The sequence below is a fragment of the Schistocerca serialis genome, chromosome 1 (assembly GCF_023864345.2).
Source record: "Schistocerca serialis cubense isolate TAMUIC-IGC-003099 chromosome 1, iqSchSeri2.2, whole genome shotgun sequence".
Classification (NCBI taxonomy): domain Eukaryota; kingdom Metazoa; phylum Arthropoda; class Insecta; order Orthoptera; family Acrididae; genus Schistocerca; species Schistocerca serialis.
In genome coordinates this window covers 277,987,529-278,011,158 of record NC_064638.1, presented here as the reverse complement: position 1 = coordinate 278,011,158, position 23,630 = coordinate 277,987,529, and positions in this window count along the sequence as shown.

The following is a 23,630-nucleotide window of genomic DNA, read 5'->3' as shown; positions in this document are numbered from 1 at the left end:
TGTGAGCAAGGGGTTCCACCGAGTGAATCCAACATTCGGAGGTCCACAATGTGAAAGATGTGCCGAGAATAGCAAATTTCAACCAGACAACACGGTGACCGAAGGGCCTTCACGTAACGACCGAGAGCAGCAGCGTTTGCGCAGAGATGTCAGTGCTAACAGACAAGCAACACTGCGTGCAATGAGCGCAGAAATCAATGTGGGACGTACGTTGGTTGGTTGGTTGTTTTGGGGAAGGAGACCAGACAGTGAGGTCATCGGTCTCATCGGATTAGGGAAGGACGGGGAAGGAAGTCGGCCGTGCCCTTTGACAGGAACCATCCCGGCATTTGCCTGGAGCGATTTAGGGAAATCACGGAAAACCTAAATCAGGATGGCCGGACGCGGGATTGAACCGTCGTCCTCCCGAATGCGAGTCCAGTGTCTAACCACTGCGCCACCTCGCTCGGTGGGACGTACGTATCCGTTAGGACAGTGCGCCGAAATTTTGCGTTAATGGGCTATGGCAGCAGACGACAGACGCGAGTGCCTTTGCTAACAGCACGGCATCTCTGGCAGCGCCTCTCCTGGGCTCGTGACTATGTCGGTTGGACTCTAGACAACTGTAAAAAAACCGTGCCCAGATGAGTCCCGGTTTCAGTTTAACTCATGGGAGGGTTCGAGAGTGGTGCAGACCCCACGAAGCCATGGGCCCAAGTTCTCAACAAGGCGCTACTGAAGCTGGTTGTTGCTTCATAATGGTGTGAACTGTGTTTACATGAAATGGACTGGGTCCTCTGGTCCAACTGAACCGCTCATTGACTGGAAATGACTACGTTCGGCTAGTCGGAGGACATCCCCAGGCATTCACGGACTTCATGTTCCCAAATAACTATGTCATGTCATAGGGCCACAGGTTTTCGCAGTTGGTTAGAAGAATATTCTGAACAATTCGAGCGAATGATTTGGCCACCCAGATCACCCGACATGAATCCCATCGAACGTTTATGAGGCATGATCCAGAGGTCAGTTCGTGCACAAAATTCTGCAGCGACAACACTTTCGCAATTATGGACGGCTATAGAGACAGGTACTAGATTAGGAAATGAGACACTTAAAGTAGTAAAGGAGTTTTCCTATGTGGGGAGCAAAATAACTGATGATGGTCGAAATAGAGAGGATATAAAATGTAGACTGGCAATGGCAAGAAAAGCGTTTCTGAAGAAGAGCAATTTGTTGACATCGAGTATTGATTTAAGTGTCAGGAAGTCGTTTCTGAAAGTATTTGTATGGAGTGTAGCCATGTATGGAAGTGAAACATGGACGATAACCAGTTAGGACAAGAAGAGAATAGAAGCTTTCGAAATGTGGTGCTACAGAAGAATGCTGAAGATAAGGTGGGTAGATCACGTAACTAATGAGGAGGTATTGAATAGGATTGGTGAGAAGAGACGTTTGTGGCACAACGTGACTAGAAGAAGGGATCGGTTGGTAGGACATGTCCTGAGGCATCAAGGGATCACAAATTTAACATTGGAGGGCAGTGTGGAGGGTAAAAATCGTAGAGGGAGACCAAGAGATGAATACACTAAGCAGATTCAGAAGGATGTAGGTTGCAGTAGGTACTGGGAGATGAAGGAGCTTGCACAGGATAGGGTAGCATGGAGAGCTGCATCAAGCCAGTCTCAGGACTGAAGACCACAACAACAACATAGAGACAGTGTGGCTCAATATTTCTGCAGGGAAGTTCCAACGACTTGTTGAGTCCATGATACGTCGAGTTGCTACCCTACGTCGTGCAAAAGGAGACCCGACACGATATTAGCAGGTATCCCATCGCTTATGCCACCTCAACATATGGTTCCTGACCATTTCTGTCTCTACGTTAAAATTTTTCAATTTTTTGGAGGTAGACTAAAATAATGTGGACAACAGAAGAAAGACGACCTGTCGTTGGTGAGCGACAGCCTGGAATGTGTTACGAAGAGGCGCGGATCAGTTTCACGAGTAAATTTCACAGCCCATCTCCTACCACACAAGCCATTAAGATCCTGGCGAACTAATTCAAGTTAAATGGTTGTCCTGCTAACAACCAGTGTTTGCAACGGCGGGTTGTAGCAGACGAAACTATGGAAAGGATACAGGAAACGATTACTCGCAGCTCTCCAGTAACGGCCGCAAGACTAACGAGGGGAACATGCCAAGTGCCATTACCCCATCTCCCATCAACTTCGCTTAGTGGAAGAGGATTCAACATAAGCGAACAGAGAAGGCGAGATGCCGCATAACCTCTCACAAAAATGAAAACAACGAGTAATCGGGTGTGAACTATGTTGCAACAAAGGAATTCAGGGGTAATAACTTCCAAAACGGAATGAAAGAGTCATAATAGGAGATCCCTTCTTTACACCCCGCTGTTGTAAACAGACGCTATACCACAACACACACACAGATCTGAGTACAGCAAGGAGACACGTCAGTGACAGGAACGACAGTTCATAATTTTGTGAAAGAAATGGGCGTCGATGGAGATTTGAACACAGATTGCACCCTTCGGAATGCAACACCGTGACCACAGAACCACGACGCCGCGCTGCTTGCAATTTACTCGACGTTGCACATCCTGGACAGTTCATTGTTTATATTTTGCTTCTTTTTTGACAGTTCAGTAGACCTCCTTCCTATTATTTCAGTTTTTGACGGACCACTGGGCCGTCTTACCACTAAATCTGAGGGGGAGACGATGATGAGTTTACCTTATCACATGCAATGGTGGCTCAGTGGTGATGGGAAGCGTCTCCATGTCCACTGGTGTGCTGTCTTGTGATTAGTGTGCGCTCCTTATCTTGCCACTGATGTCCATTCTGTGTGTTACAATACGGTCAATGGGAAGGACGTATGTCGGTCACGCCTCCGCCGGGATTCAGCTTGCAGACACCCCGGTCTGTGTCATCTGTGATGTTTTAAACACGTATAAGCATCGGCTGGTATGCAGATCAGCGGCGTCTAGTCCTTGGTGCGACAGATGCTAGCCTTAATTACCCGTACGACTCCTTATCAGATACATCCTCATCTGTTCCTCTTTCCGGACTCAGGATATTTCCCAAAAACGAAGACGAACTCCGTGAAGTGGATATGCAGACTCACGATTCACTGTTTGCTGAGGGGGAGAAAAATATACTTGATTTTTGGTACTGCCTTAATGAACGATATTGTGCAGCCGTCCGCAGTCCCAAATGCAATATTTCTCTACTTTTCTTTCTTCACCCATCCCAGAGTCCGGGTATTGCTGCAATGAAGAGTTGATCCACGCCTTTCCCACTCTTAATATCCGTTATTCTCTGGTCATAGCAATGTTCGTCTCTGGGGACCATGTGGCAATAGTCCCACTGTGGGTGAAGAATTGCGACGTTGGTTTCCGGGTACGCTAGGTGGTACAAAAATAATTTAAAAAATAAATAAAATTAAGAAAAACGTAAAAAATAAAAAAAACTTGTCTCATTGATGTGCTTTGTTCCTCTGCTCCAAGATCCCTACACTTTCTTTGGTTCCTGGGTGAGGCAGCGAGAAATAGCGCCCAAACTACGGGTTGCAACCCCTGCCCATTTGCCCCTACACCTCCCTTAGGGTTCCAGACTCGTTCCTTTGAAGAAAAAAGAAGTGGTTAACGTCACTGTTTCCATTTATTTTACTTTATTTTTATTGTTTCCATGTATCTACTCTTGTGCGTAGAATGTTACTAGACAAACGTTTCTTATCAAATTCGGGGATACGAGGCTGTTACATCAATTGTAAAATTACAACTGGATCTCACAATAAATGTGACAGATTTATAAAATAATATATGCATGTATGATATTTCATTTCATATGTATTCTTATATTTTATTCATATCTTTAGTGTTCAGGAGTAAGGTTTGATACCGATTGTAGAAACACTCGAAACACAGATATTCCGAATACGAAGAACACTGCGCCAAGGCAGATTTGCCTCGTGACATTCTTTCGTATATGAACCCCACACGGAAAAACAACGTTGTTAAAATTAGTGAAGATTTCGCGCGTTGGCAATAATTTCGCGTCAGACCATGTATAACGGATCACTTTTCCGAAAACTGGCGGTTGCTGTTGATTATAAATCAAGATATACAACAGGAATTTGAAGGAGAACCGTTCCAAGTAGGTTTCTCTCTTTTTTTTTTTTTTTGTATATTCATTCATCTGTCATAAAGTCGTAAGGACAACTTTACAACAGTATACTGGAATATGCCATTTTTTCACGCATCTCAGTGTTTATGACGTCATATCTCCTGAACTATGATAGCAAGGTTGTTCTGGCCCCAGTATAGACTGTTGACAGACATTAATGGATATGTGCAAGTTTGGTTGAAATCGATCCAGTGGCTTAGGAGGAAATGTGGGACACAACCCACACAGACACAGACACACGCACACAAACACCCCCCCCCCCTCCACACACACACATATATTATTATTTATTGTTGGCGAATTTTCCCTAAAAGGAAATCGTTAAGCTTATGACTTTGAAGGCTTGTTCTTCTTGTCCTTCCAGTACTCCTTCATTCTCTTGGAGAGGGCCTCTTTTCTCTCCTCAGACCATTCTTGTTTGGTCCGCTGTTTTAGCGCTTCTGACTTTACTTCCCAATTGTCTATGTGTTTTCGGAAGGTGCTTCTGTCTGTGGTGTTTGTGGTGCCAATTGCTTGTAGGTCTTTTCGGACTCCTTCCATCCAGGGTGTCGAGACTTTAAGTGTCTTGATGTGTTCTAGAATTTTCTTGGTGAGTCTTGTTTCAGGGAGTCTATCTAAATGTCCGTAGAATTTAAGGCGCCTTTTTCTCATATCGTTCTCGATGTTCGAATATGCTTCTACTGTTGAGTTCTTCTGTAGTCTGTAGCCATCTGGTGTGGGTCTTCCTCCTAAAATTTTCCTCATGATTTTGCGTTCTTCTTTTTTGATTTCTTCAATTTTGATTTTCCTGTTGAGTGCTAGTGTTTCGCTGGCATACAGTACGGCGGGTTTGATCACTGTGTTATAGTGTCTGATCTTGGTGTTTCTGGAAATGCATTGTTTGTTGTAGACGTTTCGTACCATGCCTAGTGATTTCCGTGTCTTCTGTTGTCTGTCTTCGTAAGCCAGTTTCTCTGTTCCGGTCGGTTCGATGATTTCGCCTAGGTATCTGAAGTGTGTGACCCCTTTAATTTTGCCGTACTTGGTTGTGATGTCGTCGCCTTCTCTTGTTAGGACTTGCGTTTTTTCAAAACAGATTTGTAGGCCGACTTTCTCGGCGCATTCTTTCAGGATTTCGATCTGTGTTTTTGCTGATGTTGGGTCATAGGTCAGTATCGCTAGGTCGTCTGCGAATGCTAGGTAAGGGATTTCCAGTCTTTTCCTTCCTAATGTGACTGGTCTCCAGGTGTTTTGTCTCCTGACTTCGCCGGCCGAAGTGGCCGTGCGGTTAAAGGCGCTGCAGTCTGGAACCGCAAGACCGCTACGGTCGCAGGTTCGAATCCTGCCTCGGGCATGGATGTTTGTGATGTCCTTAGGTTAGTTAGGTTTAACTAGTTCTAAGTTCTAGGGGACTAATGACCCCAGCAGTTGAGTCCCATAGTGCTCAGAGCCATTTGAACCATTTCTCCTGACTTCAGCTTCCCATTCGCTCATTACTTTGTCCAGGACGATGTTGAACAATAGCGGGGATAGTCCATCTCCTTGTCTTAGGCCAGTGTGGATTTCAAAGGGGTCCGAGATTTCGCCCATGAATTTGACTTTGGATTTTGTATTGGTTAGTGTCTGTTCGATTAGTCTTCGGGTCTTTTGGTCTAGGCCTTTTTCTCTGAGGATTTGGATGAGGGACTTTCTGTCGATCGAGTCGTAAGCCTTTTTGAAGTCGACGAAAGTGCAGATGATTTTTTTGGGGCTTGTCATGTGGGATTTTATGATTGATTTCAGGTTGAAGATTTGTTCGGGGCAGGCTCTGTTGGGTCTGAAACCCGCTTGGTATTCCGAGATGGCGGGTTCCAGTTGTCCTTGCGTTCTGGTGAGAAGGCAGGTTGATAGAATTTTGTAGATGACCGGTAGTAGGGAAATTCCTCTATAATTGTTTGTGTCTGTCCTGTCACCTTTCTTGTGTAGCGGGTGAATGTGTGCAGTCTTCCAGTCGTCAGGTATGATTTCGGTTGTCCAGGTGTTCTGTACGATTTGTGTGATTTCGTTTAGCGAGTTTGGTCCTAGGTTCTTCAGCAGTTCTGCCGTTATTCCGTCTTCACCGGCTGCCTTGTTGTTTTTCAGTTTCTTTATGCAGTGGAGGATTTCTTCTTTTGTTGGTGATGGTGAGTCTTCCGGTGCGTTGGCCGGTTCTCGGGGTTCGAAGGTTGAGTTAGGTTCCGGGCAATTTAGTAATTTTGAAAAGTACTTCGCGAGCTCTTCACAGTTTTCTTTGTTGGTAAGTGCCAGTTTTCCGTCTTCCTTTCTGAAGCAGAGGTTCTGTGGTGAGTATCCTTTGACTTGGTTGGCGAACGTCCTGTAGAAATCCCGTGTGTTGAAATTTCTGAAGTCTTCTTCGATGGAGTTTAGCTGATCGTTTATGTATTTGCGTTTCTCTTGTCTTATTGTTTTCGATGTTTGTCTTCGAATTTCATAGAAGTTGTCCTGTGTTTCTTATGTTTTGTTGCTGTTGTAGTTTGTGAAAGCTGTTCTTCGATTTTGTAGGGCGATTTCGCAGGTAGTGTTCCACCAAGGGTGCCTGGGTTTTCTAGTCAGCGGGATCAGTTCTTTGGCTGTGTTCACAATTTTTTGTTTAAAGCTGGTCCAATCTTTCGCCTCTTGTTTTTCCCAGTGTTCTGTGATGTTCGATTCTCTGATCTTTCTTGTATCAAATTTCGGTGAGGTCAATTTCTTTTTGTGTTGTCTTCTTGGTGTGAGTTTGATTTTGATTCTTGTTAGGTAGTGGTCCGAATCTATGTTGGCGCCTTTTCTCACTTGGACGTCGTGGATTTCTTTCTGGTATTCATAGGAGATTGCCACGTGATCTATCTGGAATTCGCCTAGTGAGTGGACTGGTGATCGCCACGTCTTTTGTTTCTTGGGCTTTTTCATCAGGGAGGTTGACATGATTTTGAGGTTGTTTTGCTGGCAGAGTTCGATCAGTCTGGTGCCGTTTTTGTTGGTGAATTTGTGTGCAGGGAAATTTCCTACTGTTTTTCTGTAGCGTTTTTCTCTGCCTATTTGTGCGTTGAAATCGCCTAGTAGAATTTTCGCGTTGTCTTGGGGTATTTTTGCCAGGGTGGTTTCGAGTTTGTCCCAGAATTTGTCTGTTTCTTCTGGTTTGTCCTTGTTGTCTGCGTTCGTGGGGGCATGTACGTTGATGAGGGTGTAGTTCTTGTAGGCGTGTTTGATTCGCATGGTCATGAGCCTGTTGTTGATCACGTTGACTTCTTTTACTGCGTCTAGGATGTTTTAGTTTACTGCGAAGGCCATGCCGAGGAGTGCTCCTCCTTTGCCGATTTTCCTGTTGGTTCCACTCTTGAAGAATCTGTAGTTTCCGTAGTCTATTGTGTCTGAATCCGTGTATCTTGTTTCTTGTAGCGCTAGGATCGAGATCTTTTGACTGGTAGTTCCGTTGTTAGATTGTGTAATTTTCCCGTTTGTATTAGTGTCTGTATGTTGAAGGTGCCAAAGTATGTGTGTGTGTTTTCTTGGGTAGTTTGCCAGAGCGCTTCAACTCGCCCTTTAGTACATCTCCAGGTCCCCCAGAATCCGAGTGCCTGGTTGCCGTCTTGCGACGGGTGGATCGTCCACCTGGGGTAATGTTGTTTTTAGGTGTACTTGCCATTATGCTTGTAATTCGTCTGGCTTGCGCCAGTTTGGTAGAACCAGGGATTTTCAGTTCCTGCAGCTCGTATCAGCCGCACCATTGGTGACAGACGCTGGCCAGAGTACCGGTGGTTACCACACAGACGTGTCTGGGCTTTTGTGTTAGTTTCCTTCGTTTCGCCGGTTTTTACTCCAGGTACTTATCCTCGAGGATGTGATAGTTTTGGTCCTCCCCGAGTATTTGATTTCCTCGGTGCCACCCATATCTGGGAGGCTTTCCCCTATCCGCCACCTGGGGAGGCGCCCGATGGAGGATCTATCAACCTCACACGGGTGTATATATATATATATAATTTGTATGGATTACGTCTTCAGGTACTTATTATAAATATGTGCTAAGTGTATATATTATTTTTGTTGAGATACTTAATTACTACTCCTGACATTCATGGCAATAGAGAGCACTGCTGGACAGAGGAAGGGACACGGAAGAAAGTTGCTGCGATAGTGAATACCACAGTCAGCAGTTAAGTTAAAGAGCAATGAACATCTCTAAAAAGGCTAATGACTGAAGTTCAACAGATACATATATGTACAAGGAACTTAAACCCCCACCCAGTCCTCAATACTTCAGTATTCCACTTCTTCGTACACCGATTCTTGGTGACGATTCTCATAAACTATAGCCTTCTCTTCCATATTTACAAGGAAAGGGAGCCAAGGCCGCGTTGTTGTTTCTTTGACTCCAAGTTTACTTTTCGCCCTTTTCCTCCTTTTCTTTTAGCGGAAAGTTTCACAGGTAACTTCGAAGAATTGTTGGGTAACAGAATAAATTCTTGTGCTAACTGATAAAAGAAGGAAATAGGAAAATGGTCAAGTAAAGCGAGTCATACAGAAACGTAAGTTACTTACGAATGAAACCAACAGGAAATGACTAGAAGCAAAAGCGGAAAGGCTGTAGGAAAAATTTAAAGGAAACCAAAAATAAATGGTCATCAGAAGGCGAGATTAGTGTGCAGAAAAGTCAAAATAAATTATGTGGAAATTAAAAGAAAATACATACATTACAAACGCAAGAAATGTTCCGCATGAAGGTCTGCTATCGCTTGCTGTGACTTGTACTTGGTTGTCTGTTTCTTTTACTTCAGAATTCAGCGCCACCTGAAGCTATTCATCGCTCTGTATGCCCATCAGATAAATTACGAATCAACGACGTAACCAATCTAAAAGAGAACAAATGATGTTTAATGTTTCAAATGGGCAACGGATAACTAGGACGAATGTTTTGTGGTTGCTCGATCGGCAATCGAGGGATAGCTGAAAACGAGAACAGTACAACATTCTTTGATACATCATTAATTTTTGCCTGCACGCGGCCACCTTCCCTTTCATTCACGGTACATTCAAAGCTCGCTATCTAGTTACACCTTGGGATTCAGGGTGAATGGATTTGGGGAGAGGGGCCAAGAATTAATGGATTATGATACCTAATCTCGAAATTTATTAGACACTAATTTAATTTATTCATTGGCTAGTGAGCTTGAACATGGAGACGAGCACGTTTTGCTCTCCCACTCAAGAATGTACAGAAGCAACGTAGCATGCTATTCTATAACGATCCCTTAACGAACAATTGATTTTGAAATATTAAGAGTATTACAACAAATAAAATACTCAAAAAACGTGTGATGTACAGGGATCAGGGAATCGAAACAAGAGACAAAAAGGTGAGGGGGGGGGGGGGGGGTACGTTCACTTCAGTCTCACTGCGTAACTACCTGCTGAGACTCAGATGGTGAGTGAGAGTGCGAGTGGGAGGGGGGGGGGTATTATTAGTTTGGCGAGTGGTGTCTACGACCATCATGTACAGGGTTACTACAAATGATTGAAGCGATTTCACAGCTCTACAAGAACTTTATTATTTTAGATATTTTCACAATGCTTTGCATACACATACAAAAACTCAAAAAGTTTTTTTAGGCATTCACAAATGTTCGATATGTGCCCCTTTAGTGATTCGGCAGACATCAAGCCGATAATCGAGTTCCTCCCACACTCGGCGCAGCATGTCCCCATCAATGAGTTCGAAAGCATCGTTGATGCGAGCTCGCAGTTCTGGCACGTTTGTTGGTAGAGGAGGTTTAAACACTGAATCTTTCACATAACCCCACAGAAAGAAATCGCATGGGGTTAAGTCGGGAGGGCGTGGAGGCCATGACATGAATTGCTGATCATGATCTCCACCACGACCGATCCATCGGTTTTCCAATCTCCTGTTTAAGAAATGCCGAACATCATGATGGAAGTGCGGTGGAGCACCAACCTGTTGAAAGATGAAGTCAGCGTTGTCGGTCTCCAGTTGTGGCATGAGCCAATTTTCCAGCATGTCCAGATACACGTGTCCTGTAATGTTTTTTTTGCAGAAGAAAAAGGGGCCATAAACTTTCAACCGTGAGATTGCACAAAACACGTTAACTTTTGATGAATTGCGAATTTGCTGCACGAATACGTGAGGATTCTCTACCGCCCAGATTCGCACATTGTGTCTGTTCACTTCACCATTAAGAAAAAATGTTGCTTCATCACTGAAAACAAGTTTCGCACTGAACGCATCCTCTTCCATGAGCTGTTGCAACCGCGCCGAAAATTCAAAGTGTTTGACTTTGTCATCGGGTGTCAGGGCTTGTAGCAATTGTAAACGGTAAGGCTTCTGCATTAGCCTTTTCCGTAAGATTTTCCAAACCGTCGGCTGTGGTACGTTTAGCTCCCTGCTTGCTTTATTCGTCGACTTCCGCGGGCTACGCGTGAAACTTGCCCGCACGCGTTCAATCGTTTCTTCGCTCACTGAAGGCCGACCCGTTGATTTCCCCTTACAGAGGCATCCAGAAGCTTTAAACTGCGCATACCATCGCCGAATGGAGTTAGCAGTTGGTGGATCTTTGTTGAACTTCGTCCTGAAGTGTCGTTGCACTGTTATGACTGACTGATGTGAGTGCATTTCAAGCACGACATATGCTTCCTCGGTTCCTGTCGCCATTTTGTCTCACTGCGTTCTCGAGCACTCTGGCGGCAGAAACTTGAAGTGCGGCTTCAGCCGAACAAAACTTTATGAGTTTTTCTACGTATCTGTAGTGTGTCGTGACCATATGTCAATGAATGGAGCTACAGTGAATTTATGAAATCGCTTCAATCATTTGTAATAGCCTTGTACAGTGGGACAAAAAATTTAAGAATCAGTAACTAAGAGAAATTTACCACATATATATCTACCAATTGTATTCACTCTTGCCGAAGCTTAAATGCTACTCGTATTGTCCGTTGGTAGTGGCTAAGCTCACGATATTTGATTGGCTCATGACCGTAATTTAGGCTATCTTTTATAAATTCAGAATCTGCGAAACAAATAAGAACTGCATGTGCATGTGAGTAACCATTGTGGTCAGGGATTGAGATCTATAGTTTAAGCATAGCCACAAATCAGTAACCTTAAAGTGAGAGGCGCCTTCGCGCCTCATGTTCAGATTTCTTTCTCAAAGAGAACCTCACAAGAAACTAGTAATACCCAGCAGCTAGAGCACATTATGTCAATAGCAAAAGGATGGAAATATACTGTAAATAGAATCGCCCACATTATGTAACAATTACAACCACAAGATAGACTAACGACATAAAAAATAACCACAAAAATTTTAACACGTGAATTTAACTATGAAAATTTAGGAGAAGCAGAGACCACGAAGCACTTGCATAATCTCTCCAGAAAAATGATGAGAATTAAATGCAAACTCAAGTCAAACTACTCTGATCGAATGTTTTGTCCAAGATACTAGAAGAGCGTTCGCAGAAAAGCGTCCACAGCTTTCCCTTGTTCGGAGGCATGTTCGCTCCGCGCTTTGTGGAGTAGGAGAGTTGGTTGGGGAGGGGACCAAATAGACATGTCATCGGTCCCTTAGGCTTAGCGAGGATGAGGGCCGGCTGGAGTGGCCGAACGGTTCTAGGCACTCCAGTCTGGAACCGCGCGACCGCTCCGGTCGCAGGTTCGAAACCTGGCTCGGGCATGGATGTGTGTGATGTCCTTAGGTTAGTTAGGTATAAGTAGTTCTAAGTTCTAGGGAACTGATGACCTCAGAAGTGAAGTCCCATAGTGCTCAGAGCCATTTGAACCATCTGAGAATTAATTTAAATGGAAATCGTTCCTTGTGTTAACAGTTAGCCCTGGAACAAGAACGAGAAATATATTTCTGGTATAGAGTATCATCAATGTAGTACATATTTTACAAGAAAAAAAACAAGTCGTTTCCTATGTTAATAGATTTAGATTTATTTTTGTAGTCTTTATCAAGATCCCAAGGGATGGCAACTTAAGCCTGTGGGAACCAGATGGGTTATGATGGGAGGGGTTAAGCAGCGTCGCTTACCGTAGGTTTACGCGCATTTATGCGACAGTGCAGTGATAAGAGTGTTAAGCGCTATTCTGTACATCATCGAAGTGATGTAGTAATATGCTTGTATTGGTTTTTTACACGGTCCAGTCACATTAATGTGACCACCGGCTATGTTGGAAGTCAAGGTGCAATAACCTCTCACCGACGACAGGTGGCAGCATTAGCAGTGTCCAAGAGAAGGCAACTTATGTCTATCAAATGAGTTGTGGCGGGAAAGGTGGAGGGGTCGCCAAATGGTACGTCTCTTGTGTGGAAAAGTGTTCTCTAACCGGCCTGCATTTAGCACATGTTTAGACAGACATTAAAAAAAGTTTTGCATCACCTCGGTTCCGAGAATTTCGGAACCTGTATAGAAAACTGGAATAGAGATCAACATAAACATCATTTCCGCTTTTTTTATTGCTCATGAAGACCACACATTGCAGGTTGTACCACCATACAGTGAGACCTTCAGAGGTGGTGGTCGAGATCGCTGTACACACCGCTGCCTCTAATACCAAGTAGCACGTCCTCTTGCATTGATGCATGCCTATATTCGTCGTGGCATACTATCCACAAATTTATCAAGGCACTGTTGGCCCAGATTGTCCCACTCCTCAACGGCGATTCGGCATGGATCCCTCAAAGTGGTTGGTGGGTCTCGTCGTCCATAAACAGCCCTTTTCTATCTATCCCAGGTATATACGATAGGGTTCATGTCTGGAGAACATGCTGGCCACTCTAGTCGACCGATGTTGTTATCCTGAAGGAAGTGATTCACAAGATGTACACGATGGGGCCACCGATTGTCGTCCAGGTAGACGAATGCCTCGCCAATACGCTGCCGATATGGTTGCACAATCGGTCGGAGGATGTCATTCACTTATCGTACAGCCGTTACGGCGCCTTCCATGACCACCGGCGGCGTATGTCGGCCCCACATAATGCCACCCCAAAACAGCAAAGAGCCTCCAGCTTGCTGTACTCGATGGACAGTGTTTCTAAGGCGTTCAGCCTGACCGGGTTGCCTCCAAACACGTCTCCGACGATTGTCTGGTTGAAGGCATATGCGACACTCATCGGTGAAGAGAACATGATGCCAATCCCGAGCAGTCCATTCGGCATGTTGTTGGGCACATCTGTACCGCGCTGCATGGTGTCGTGGTTGCAAAGATGGATCTCACCATGAACGTTGGGAGTAAAGTTGCGCATCACGCAGCCTATTGTGCACAGTTCTTATCGTAACTCGACGTCCAGTGGCTGCACCAAAAGCGTTATTCAACATGGTGGCGTTGCTGTCAGGGTTCCTCCGAGCCACAATTCTAGGTAGCGGTCATCCACTGCAGTAGTAGCCATTGGGCGGCCTGAGCGAGGCATTTCATCGACGGTTCCTGTCTATCTGTATCTCCTCCATGTCCGAACAACATCACTTTCGTTTACTCCTAGACGCCTGGACACTTGGCTTGTTGAGAGCCTTTCCTGGCACAAAGCAACAATGCGGACGCGATCGAACCGCGGTATTAACTGTCAGGTATGGTTGAACTACAGACAATACGAACCGTGTATCTCCTTCCTGGTGGAATGACTGGAACTCATTGTCAGACATCCTCTGTCTAATAAGCGCTGCTCATGCATGGTTGTTTACATCTTTGGGCGGGTTTAGTGGCATCTCTGAACAGTCAAAGGGACTGTGTCTGTGAGACAATATCCACAGTCAACGTCTGTCTCCAGGAGTTCTGGGAATCGGGGTGATGCAAAACTTTTTTGATGTGTGTAATTAGTACTTGAAGGCGTAAGTGGCAAATAATGAAAAACAATGCTAGAGGTTACTTTATAGATGTTATGTCTTCAGTGTTTATGATATAAAAAAACAATTAACTACTATTCTTTTCACTAATACTTCCTTATTGCTAACCGGTTTTACGCTTATTAGGCCACTATCAGGTGACAATTGATTAGCGTCCACGAAGCATAGCAATGAATAAAAGTCTTCGTTATATAAGAAATGTGAAATCAGGTGCTTATCACTCGTATCCCTGAAATGTGTTTCATTAGTCAGAGGCTTAGTGTAGTACAACTGGATGCGTAACAGATTGTCAGTCCACTATTGTTACATGTTTAAGATATAACACGTGGAATGAGCACTCATTTAGTATTTCTTACCTAACGTCATTACAAAATATCTATTTGCTAGTAAAATCTTTACCTTTAAACGGTGGTTTCCTGCACTCCAGTGGCTCCTGTGAATGCCAGTCAGTTGTTTGCTGTGCAATCTTAAATAAGAAACTACTCTGCCGAGAAGTGACAGATGAATCCATTAATATGGTTTACGATGTATGTGGATCTCGGCTGTAAACGGTGGTAAGTGACGCTCGATGGGCAACTGAGTTACTGCATAGTAACAGATCTACTTCAGTCCTATTAGTTGAAAGTTTCACACAAACCCGAGGGGTAGCAGCTCTATCATTAAGTAAAGATTCTAACTGAAGGCGACTTTGGCAGGAAGCGTGCATGTAAACAGTGCTAAATGCTTCTATCATGGCTGTCCGTAGTCGTAACGTGCGCTGTGGTCGTACCAAGAAAATGCTTTCCGGGAACGAGCTACAGGTATGGGTGAATGATGTGGCTACATATGACTCCGGTAGAGATTTTGCATGTCTTCCTGCACGGAAATATGCATCACTGATCAGGCAAACGTGCATACTTCCTACGTAAACAATGCTAAGTCGCGCCGCTGACTGTAGTTTGCGAGCATTTACGTGACAGTGTGACAATAAGCATGTTAAGCGCCATCAAATGTTCAAATAGGTGTGAAATCTTATGGGACTTAACTGCTAAGGTTATCAGTCCCTACGCTTACACACTACTTAACCTAAATTATCCTAAGGACAAATACACACACCTATGCCCGAGGGAGGACTCGAACCTCCGCCGGGACCGGCCGCACAGCCCATGACTGCAGCGCCTCGACCGTTCGGCTAATCCTGCGCAGCTAAGCGTCATCCTTACCATCGTTGACATGATGTGAGAATGTGCTTGCAGTGGTTTCTTACACAGTCCGTTAATGTGACCACAGCCCACGTTCGACATCAACATGCAATGATCGCCTACAGACGGCAGGTAACAGCACTAGCAGAGGAGTTCGTTGTTGTTGTTGTGGTCTTCAGTCTAGAGACTGGTTAGATGCAGCTCTCAATGCTACTCTATACTGTACAACCTTCTTCATCTCCCAGTACCTACTGCAGCCTACACCCTTCTGAATCTGCTTAGTGTATTCATCTCTTGGTCTCCCTCTACGATTTTTACCCTCCACGCTGCCCTCACTTGATGCCTCAGAATATGCCCCACCAACCTATCCTTTCTTCTAGTCAAGTTGTGCCACAAATTTCTCTTCTCTCCAATTCTACTCAATACCTCCGCATTAGTTATGTGATCTACTCATCTAATCTTCAGTATTCTTCTGTAGCACCACATTTTGAAAGCTTCTATTCTCTTCTTGTCTAAGCTATTTACTGTCCACGTTTCACTTCCATACATGGCTACACTCCACACAAATACTTTCAGAAACGACTTCCTCACACTTAAATCTGTACTCGACGTTAACAAATTTCTCTTCTTCAGAAACGGTTTCCTTGCCATTGCCAGTCTACATTTTATATCCTCTATACTTCGACCATCATCAGTTATTTTGCTCACCAAAAAGCAAAACACTTTTACTGCTTTAAGTGTCTCATTTCGTAACCTAATTCCCTCAGCACCACCTGATTTAATTCGACTATATTCCATTATCCTCGTGTTGCTTTTGTTGACGTTCATCTTATATCCTCCTTTCAAGACACTGTCCATGCCGTTCAACTGCTCTTCCAGGTCGTTTGCTGTCTCTGACAGAATTACAAAATGTCATCGGCGAACGTCAAAGTTTTTATTTCTTCCCCATGGATTTTAATTGTATTTTTCTTTTATGACCTTTACTGCTTGCTCAATATACAGATTGAATAACATCGGGGATAGGCTACAACCCTGTCTCATTCGCTTCCCAACCACTGATTCTCTTTCATGCCCCTCAACTCTTATAACTGCCATCTGGTTTCTGTACAAATTGTAAATAGCCTTTCGCTTCCTGTATTTTATCCCTGCCACCTTCAGAATTTGAAAGAGAGTATTCCAGTCAACATTGTCAAAAGCTCTCTCCAAGTCTACAAATGCTAGAAACGTAGATTTTCCTTTCCTTAATCTTTCTTCTAAGATAAGTCGTAGGGTCAGTATTGCCTCTCGTGTTCCAACATTTCTACGGAATCCAAACTGGTCTTCCCCGAGGTCGGCTCCTACCAGTTTTTCCATTCGTCTGTAAAGAATTCGCGTTAGTATTTTGACTTATTAAACTGATAGTTCGTTAATTTCCACATCTGCCAACACCTGCTTTCTTTGGGATTGGAATTTTTATATTCTTCTTGAAGTCTGAGGGTATTTCGCCTGTTTCATACATCTTGCTCATCAGATGGTAGAGTTTTGTCAGGACTGGCTCTCCCAAAGCCGTCAGTAGTTCTAATGGAAAGTTGTCTACTTCCGGGGTCTTGTTTCGACTCAGGTCTTTCAGTGCTCTGTCGAACTCTTCACGCAGTATCATATCTCTCATTTCATCTTCATCTACATCCTCTTCCATTTCCATAATAATGTCTGCAAGTACATCGCCCTTGTATAGATCCTCTATATACTCCTTCCACCTTTCTGCTTTCCCTTCTTTGCTTAGAACTGGGTTTCCATCACCTTAAACTAGCACCGCAAATGTAGCGGAAATGGAAAGTTCTATTGATGTGCGGGTTTCACAGAATGGGTTGGTAGTCAGAACCTTGTATTGTTAGCAAACCAACAGATCGTAATAATAGTTAGAAAGTGTGTTTTTGTGCTTTGTGGAACAATACCTGTTAACATTAAAACACTAAAAGTAGGTTAAAGTAGAATGTGAATGATGTTTGTTGCAAAATTTTAGTGCGAGTAGTTAACGAGATATCGTATTTTGAAAAGTTCCCACACTGATACTTGTACAGTCCTGTGGTAGCACACACTAAAGAATACCTCAAATGCATACACTAGTGATGTGTATTCTGAACAGTAACGAGAGAACAGGCCATCACAGGTTGTTTTCAAAATGACCACCGGCAGCGGCAAAACACGCTTACCGCCTGGTATAGAAAAACTATGCCAGCATGTCAGCGGATATGTCCGAGCAGGCTGCAGTAATATGTAGTTGCATGTCATCGGGTGTAGTTGGTATTTTTTTGTAGACAGAGTCTTTCAGCTCTCCCCACAGAAAAAAAGTCTACAGACGTCAAATCCGGACAACAGGGTGACCAACGTACAGATCCTCTGCATCCAATCCAACGATCTGGAAACAATACGTGAAGACTTACTGTAGTACTTCGCGCACTATGGACTGGAGAGCCATCATGTTGGTACCACACATTCCTCCTAGTGTGCAGAGGAACTTCTTCTAGCATCTATGGAAAATGCTATGTTAGGAGGCTGCGATACTTGTTCTCCTTCTATGAAAAACGGGCCTATGAACTGATGGCTCACTATCCCGCACCACATGTTTACACTTCATGGACGCTGATATCACATTTGACGAAGCCAACAGAAATAGTGCATGTTTCAGCGGTTTACCCGGCCGTGATCCGTGGCTTCATCACCAAACGAGATACATGATACATCTGGGGTATCCCGTCTTAATGCCTGTGAACAGAAGTTAACACGATTTTCATAATCGTTTCCATGCAGCTGTTGACGGTGAGAGATGTGATAAGGATGGAACCTACGTGGACGAAAAGTGCGTAAGAACGCTTGCCTGATTCAGGCCATTTCGTCGTGCGAGTGTGCGGGAGCTAACGTGCAGATCAACTTCAACAGTACCAAGAACATTAATTTACCCTCTTCTGTCGTCATTTATTTCCTTCTGTTACATTGTCTAGGTCTTACACTACCACTTTCAGGTAACTGGTTGAAGAGGTTGATAAATAATTCATGAGGCGGTTGACGTCTATTGGGACATCTTGCCGCATACATCGTACAAGAATGAACTGCACTCTTCCTACATTCTCCTTACACGATGCGCATGTAGTCTCCTTGTGCGTTGGTAGATCCAATTGTCCACTCACGACCTATTGCTTGGTCTGTCACACACTGACTAGAAAGTTGCGCTACACTAAGGAAAACACAAGCACACTGTAAGCAAACATAACAGCATCGCACGTAGCAACTACACAGGTTGAATGGCACAAACTAGTGTAGGTGTGGAAACTTTTCAAAATAACAAATGGCTCTGAGCACTATGCGACTTAACTTCTGAGGTCATCAGTCGCCTAGAACTTAGAACTAATTAAACATAACTAACCTAAGGACATCACACACATCCATGCCCGAGGCAGGATTCGAACCTGTGACCGTAGCGGTCGCTCGGCTCCAGACTGTAGCGCCCAGAACCGCACGGCCACTCCGGCCGGATTACAAAATAACATATCTCGTAAACGACTCGCACTAGAATCCTGCAACAAACACTACTGAAACTCTAATTTGCCCTGCTTTTAGTTTGTCAATGTCAGTAGGCGCTGTTCCATTTAAGAAATGTACGTTTGCACAAAAAATGCACTTTCTAAGTATTCTCACAATCTGTTTATGGCTAACAATACGAGCCCCTGACTACCAATCCACTCTGTGAAAACCGTACATCAATAACACTTTCCATTTCAGCAATATCTGCGGTGCATGTTTTAGGTGATTCACCCTGTAGAAAGCGCGTCGCGGGAGAGTGGGTGAGGGGGAGATGGGACATTGTAAACAGAGCGGTTGTCGTCGTAATGCGGGAACGGGGCTATTTATCTGACGTCCTAAATGGCATTATCATTTGTGACTGACACTGTACACAGCAATATCTACAGCTGTATGCGTAGGCCTACCTAGAAAATCCTACCAACAAAAGCCAGTTACGGATTTAGTTGCTTATACAACATTATCGCTGCATTTATACATCCCACAAAGCCTGTCTTGCATGTATATTATTTAGCATATGTATGATGGTGTTAACGAGTATATACTGAAAACTATTGAATGAATGTATTGTATTTTATTTTTGTGTGTGAAATTATTCTGCCGGCCGGAGTGGCCGAGCGGTTCTAGGCGCTACAGTCTGGAACTGCGCGACCGCTACGGTCGCAGGTTCCAATCCTGCCTAGGGCATGGATGTGTGTGATGTCCTTAGGTTAGTTAGGTTTACGTAGTTCTAAGTCTAGGGGACTGATGACCTCAGATGTTGAGTCCCCTAGTGCTTAGAGCCATTTGAAAATATTGTTAACTCACTCAGCAACCAAACAAAGGTAAGTGAGCGGTAACTGGTAAGTTCACTCGGTTTGGAAGTAAACAATATTACGTACCCATTGATGAAATTTAAAGAATAGAATTGTGTGCAGAATTTACCATTTTAAAAGTAGGTCGTTACGGTAGATGCATGTGGAAACAGTGACGTATCTGGATTTAAAAAATCAAATTAGTTGTACATGCAATATCTTATTTATGAGAATTTGTTGAAACTTTATTGCAGGATTTCTCGAAACAACCAAAACGTCACTTGCTGTTCTTAACAGCTGAGATCTTCATATAGTGGCTATAAACGTTCTCTCCCTATTGTAAAAATTACATTTGACCTATTGCATTATATTTTCCTATCTCTGGAACAGAAGTTCAAACCATTCTTGACGTACCGTATAAGATGACCAACATACGAGTATAGCATGTCCCAGGAAGAACGGTCAATGTTCAAGAATATAAGAGAACTATACTTTGAAGCAAATCTAATAAAAATGGGCTCTAAAATGCATACCTCTAAAGCTACGAGCACTTCGTCATCTTAGATACTATGACACAAATCTCTTCTGCTGCAGGCACTTCGCTTTCAGTATTTTGATGGTACGGACCAAAACGAGAAAATAAGTCGAGTGAACATGTATTCTTTAGTGCGTACCTTAAGATCTACGAGCACCTGTTCATTTCCACTACCGTGAAACACATTTCTTCTACTGATCAAGTGCTCATAGTTCTTAAGGTATGCATTTTAGAGCCCGTGTTTACTACATTTTTTTGCCTCGAATGATCGTTCCTGTGGTACCCCTGAATGCTGACCATCCCTTCTGGTTCCAATGGTTCAAATGGCTCTGAGCACTATGGGACTTAACGTCGGAGATCATCAGTCCCCTAGACTTAGAACTACTTAAACCTAACTAACCTAAGGACATCACACACATCCATGCCCGTGGCAGGATTCGAACCTGCGACCGTAGCAGCAGTGTGGTTCCGGACTGAAGCGCCTAGAACCGCTCCGCCACAATATTTCTTCTGGGACACCCTGCATATTCCGTAAAATTAACTTGCAATAACGTGTAATATTCATTACGTATTCTTTCTAACATGTTATTTGTTTCTTTAATTCCCACTAAATATTTATCAAATAAATAGTAATTTGTTCAGTAGAATAACTTTTACTCTCAGTGGGTATTTTAGGTGAATATGTAGAAAGAGGATGCTTGTCTGGTTAGGGGACTAAACGTGAATTAAATAAACTTAGTTTGTAATTGCTTTCGCTGAATTTGTGAAATGCCGCGCAACTACCTGTGACGTCCCCAGTTGCTGGGCTGTCGGGGAACACAGAACATGGGCGAGCAATGGCTCTGAGAAGACAACGCCCACGTCGCCCCGCCGTACTCTTTTTTTACCCTCATTTACTCCCGTGCCTTGACCCACATGTTATAATTACTCCGTGTTTTTAGCGCACCTTCTAGTTCCGTGGCGTTATTTATATACCTGGTTAGAGCCGCGTGGCCCCGTTGAGTGCTGTTCACTTCGGCAAACTAATTACAGTACCTTCAGCGAGAGCTGTCAGACTCTCGTCACCGCCGCTGGCGCCCAGCCCAACTTCAGAGACTGCAGTCAGCTCCGGATGGACTTCGCGAACTATCTGGTGCGTGGCGCAGTTTGAGAATCACCGGGCTCAGAGGCCAATCTGACTTTACGGGCGGAAGAGGATAGTAAATCAGGCTGTTCAAAAAGGTTGTCCATATTATTACAGGGATACCACGGGTCTGATTAGAATAAAAGTCCAATTGTCGTACTCCTGGAAACAAATACTTGTTGAGATATAGACCATTCTGCCCTGTAAGGAGCACTGTCTATTGCCACCGTGGAGGCCCAGCTTGAAGACATTTTTCCACACAAGCTACAAATCATTTGGCGTGTGTGTGAGTGTGTGTGTTTGTGTCTGTGTGTGTGTGTAAGTGCGTATGTAATCTACCCAACAGGAATAACTTTTTCTTTACTTTGTTACTGCTGAATTAGTACCGGTCACATGAGCATAATCACTGGCATCTGCATTACAGAAGACAAACTTTATTTCAAAACAAAAGTATCTGTAGTATACAGTGCTTTGTACTACTTAACATGCCTTGTGTATCGGTTTTTTAGCACACGCCAAAGATGTTTCCCACTAACAGACATATAATTAATTATGTGACAGTTTTAACCAGCATATTAATTTTCGATATTATTTACTCGTCAATGGCTATGTGCTTAACGTCCAGATACGTTGAATGACATGTTTATTTCACAGTTATATTCTTCAATTTCTGAACTGTTATCACACTGAAGTCGCATTTGTGAGGGCGAAGTCCAAAATCTGCGTCCAGAGAGTCAGATTTAGGTTTCCCGTGATTTTTTTCAATCAAGCAAATTACGCGATGGTTCCTTTCAAACGGCAAGACAGATTTCCTTCCCCATCCTCAAAAACAATCCGACCTTGTGCTCCAGCTCTAAAGACCTGTATGTCGAGGGAACGTTAAACCCTAATCTTCCTTCCTTCTTTGCACTATCTGTGTTAACGGGGTTTCTAATCAAAGGAGTATGTTCAGCACTAAAGGGTTGTTAGAATATTGGTGAAATTTTCGATGAATTTTTTGCTTTTTGCTTTGTTCAATCTAATGTCAGTATGTTTCAGAGAGCATCACTTTTCACATTACTGTAATCAGTTATTACAGTCCTCAATGTGAATCGCACCTTATCTGTAAATAAAAGGCAAGCTGTGGAGCTGCACCGCTCGAAATGGTTCAAATGGCTCTGAGCACTATGGGACTTAACTTCTGAGGTCATCAGTCCCCTAGAACTTAGAACTACTTAAACCTAACTAACCTAAGGACATCACACACATCCATACCCGAGGCAGGATTCGAACCTGCGACCGTAGCGGTCGCGCGGTTCCAGACTGTAGCGCCTAGAACCGCTCGGCAACCCGAACCGGCGCTGCACTGCTGGGTCTCAGAATCTAAGAGCTCGACAGCTGTAATGTGGCATAGTGGTCCTGCGTCCTGCGAGCTTGCACATGCCCTATGCGGTATGGATCAAGTAACTCTTTACGCAGAATCGAGAACGTTCCGCCATACATCTCATGGCAACTATACAAGATGCACCACGGTCAGTTGTTGGTGATGTGAATGATCCCTTGTGTTCAAGTTCTTGGAACAGCCTGCTGAACAAGTGCAATGAGACGTTGAGAATGTCCTTCGGCGTACATGACATCTGCCTGTCGCCTGTCGATTAACGCCGTTGGCTAAAACATACCATAATACAACTTCATTTCACTGTTTGTGTTGTTGGGATTCTACGGAATCACTAATTGTGTTTACCAGCGGAACCTGAAAACTATACATACAGAATGCTTGAGACGAAGGACAGAAGTGCAACAGCGTTACACTCAAGAGGCAACAGGAAGAAACCCTACACTACCGAGTTCTAGGCACAAGTAAAATGGCCAATGTCTGAACAAATATTTTTTACCATATACAGGGTGTTTCACAATTTATTTTACACATGAGGTTGTAGAGGGGACTTTCCTACTTACTGTGATGTTACAAAAGCTGTTAGATATGATGAACACCAGGTTCGGATCACGCAGTGCATGTATGCAAAAAGTTCTCATAAACTTTGTCCAACATACGTGATGTATGGTTAATTACGTCTGCTGTAGCCATGATCGGTGTAATAAGATCTTACTCCAACTGGACAGCGGTCTTGTAAACAAAACTGTTCACGTGACTCCACAATAAAAGGTCCACATGGATTAAATCCGGGGATCTTGGCGGCCAAGCATGTGGTCCACCTCGACTGATCCACCAGTTCCTGTAGACTACGTTCACACGGTTTCGGACGTCAACCGCAGTGTATGGACCACGCCACCACGCTGGAATCACAATTCGTGCTGCAGGTCCAATGGCCCAGCTTCCAAAATCTCCACCAGCACTTGTAGCAGGAATATCAAGTATCGGCATCCCCAGGTAGGGAGAACAGCTGTATGGTCCAA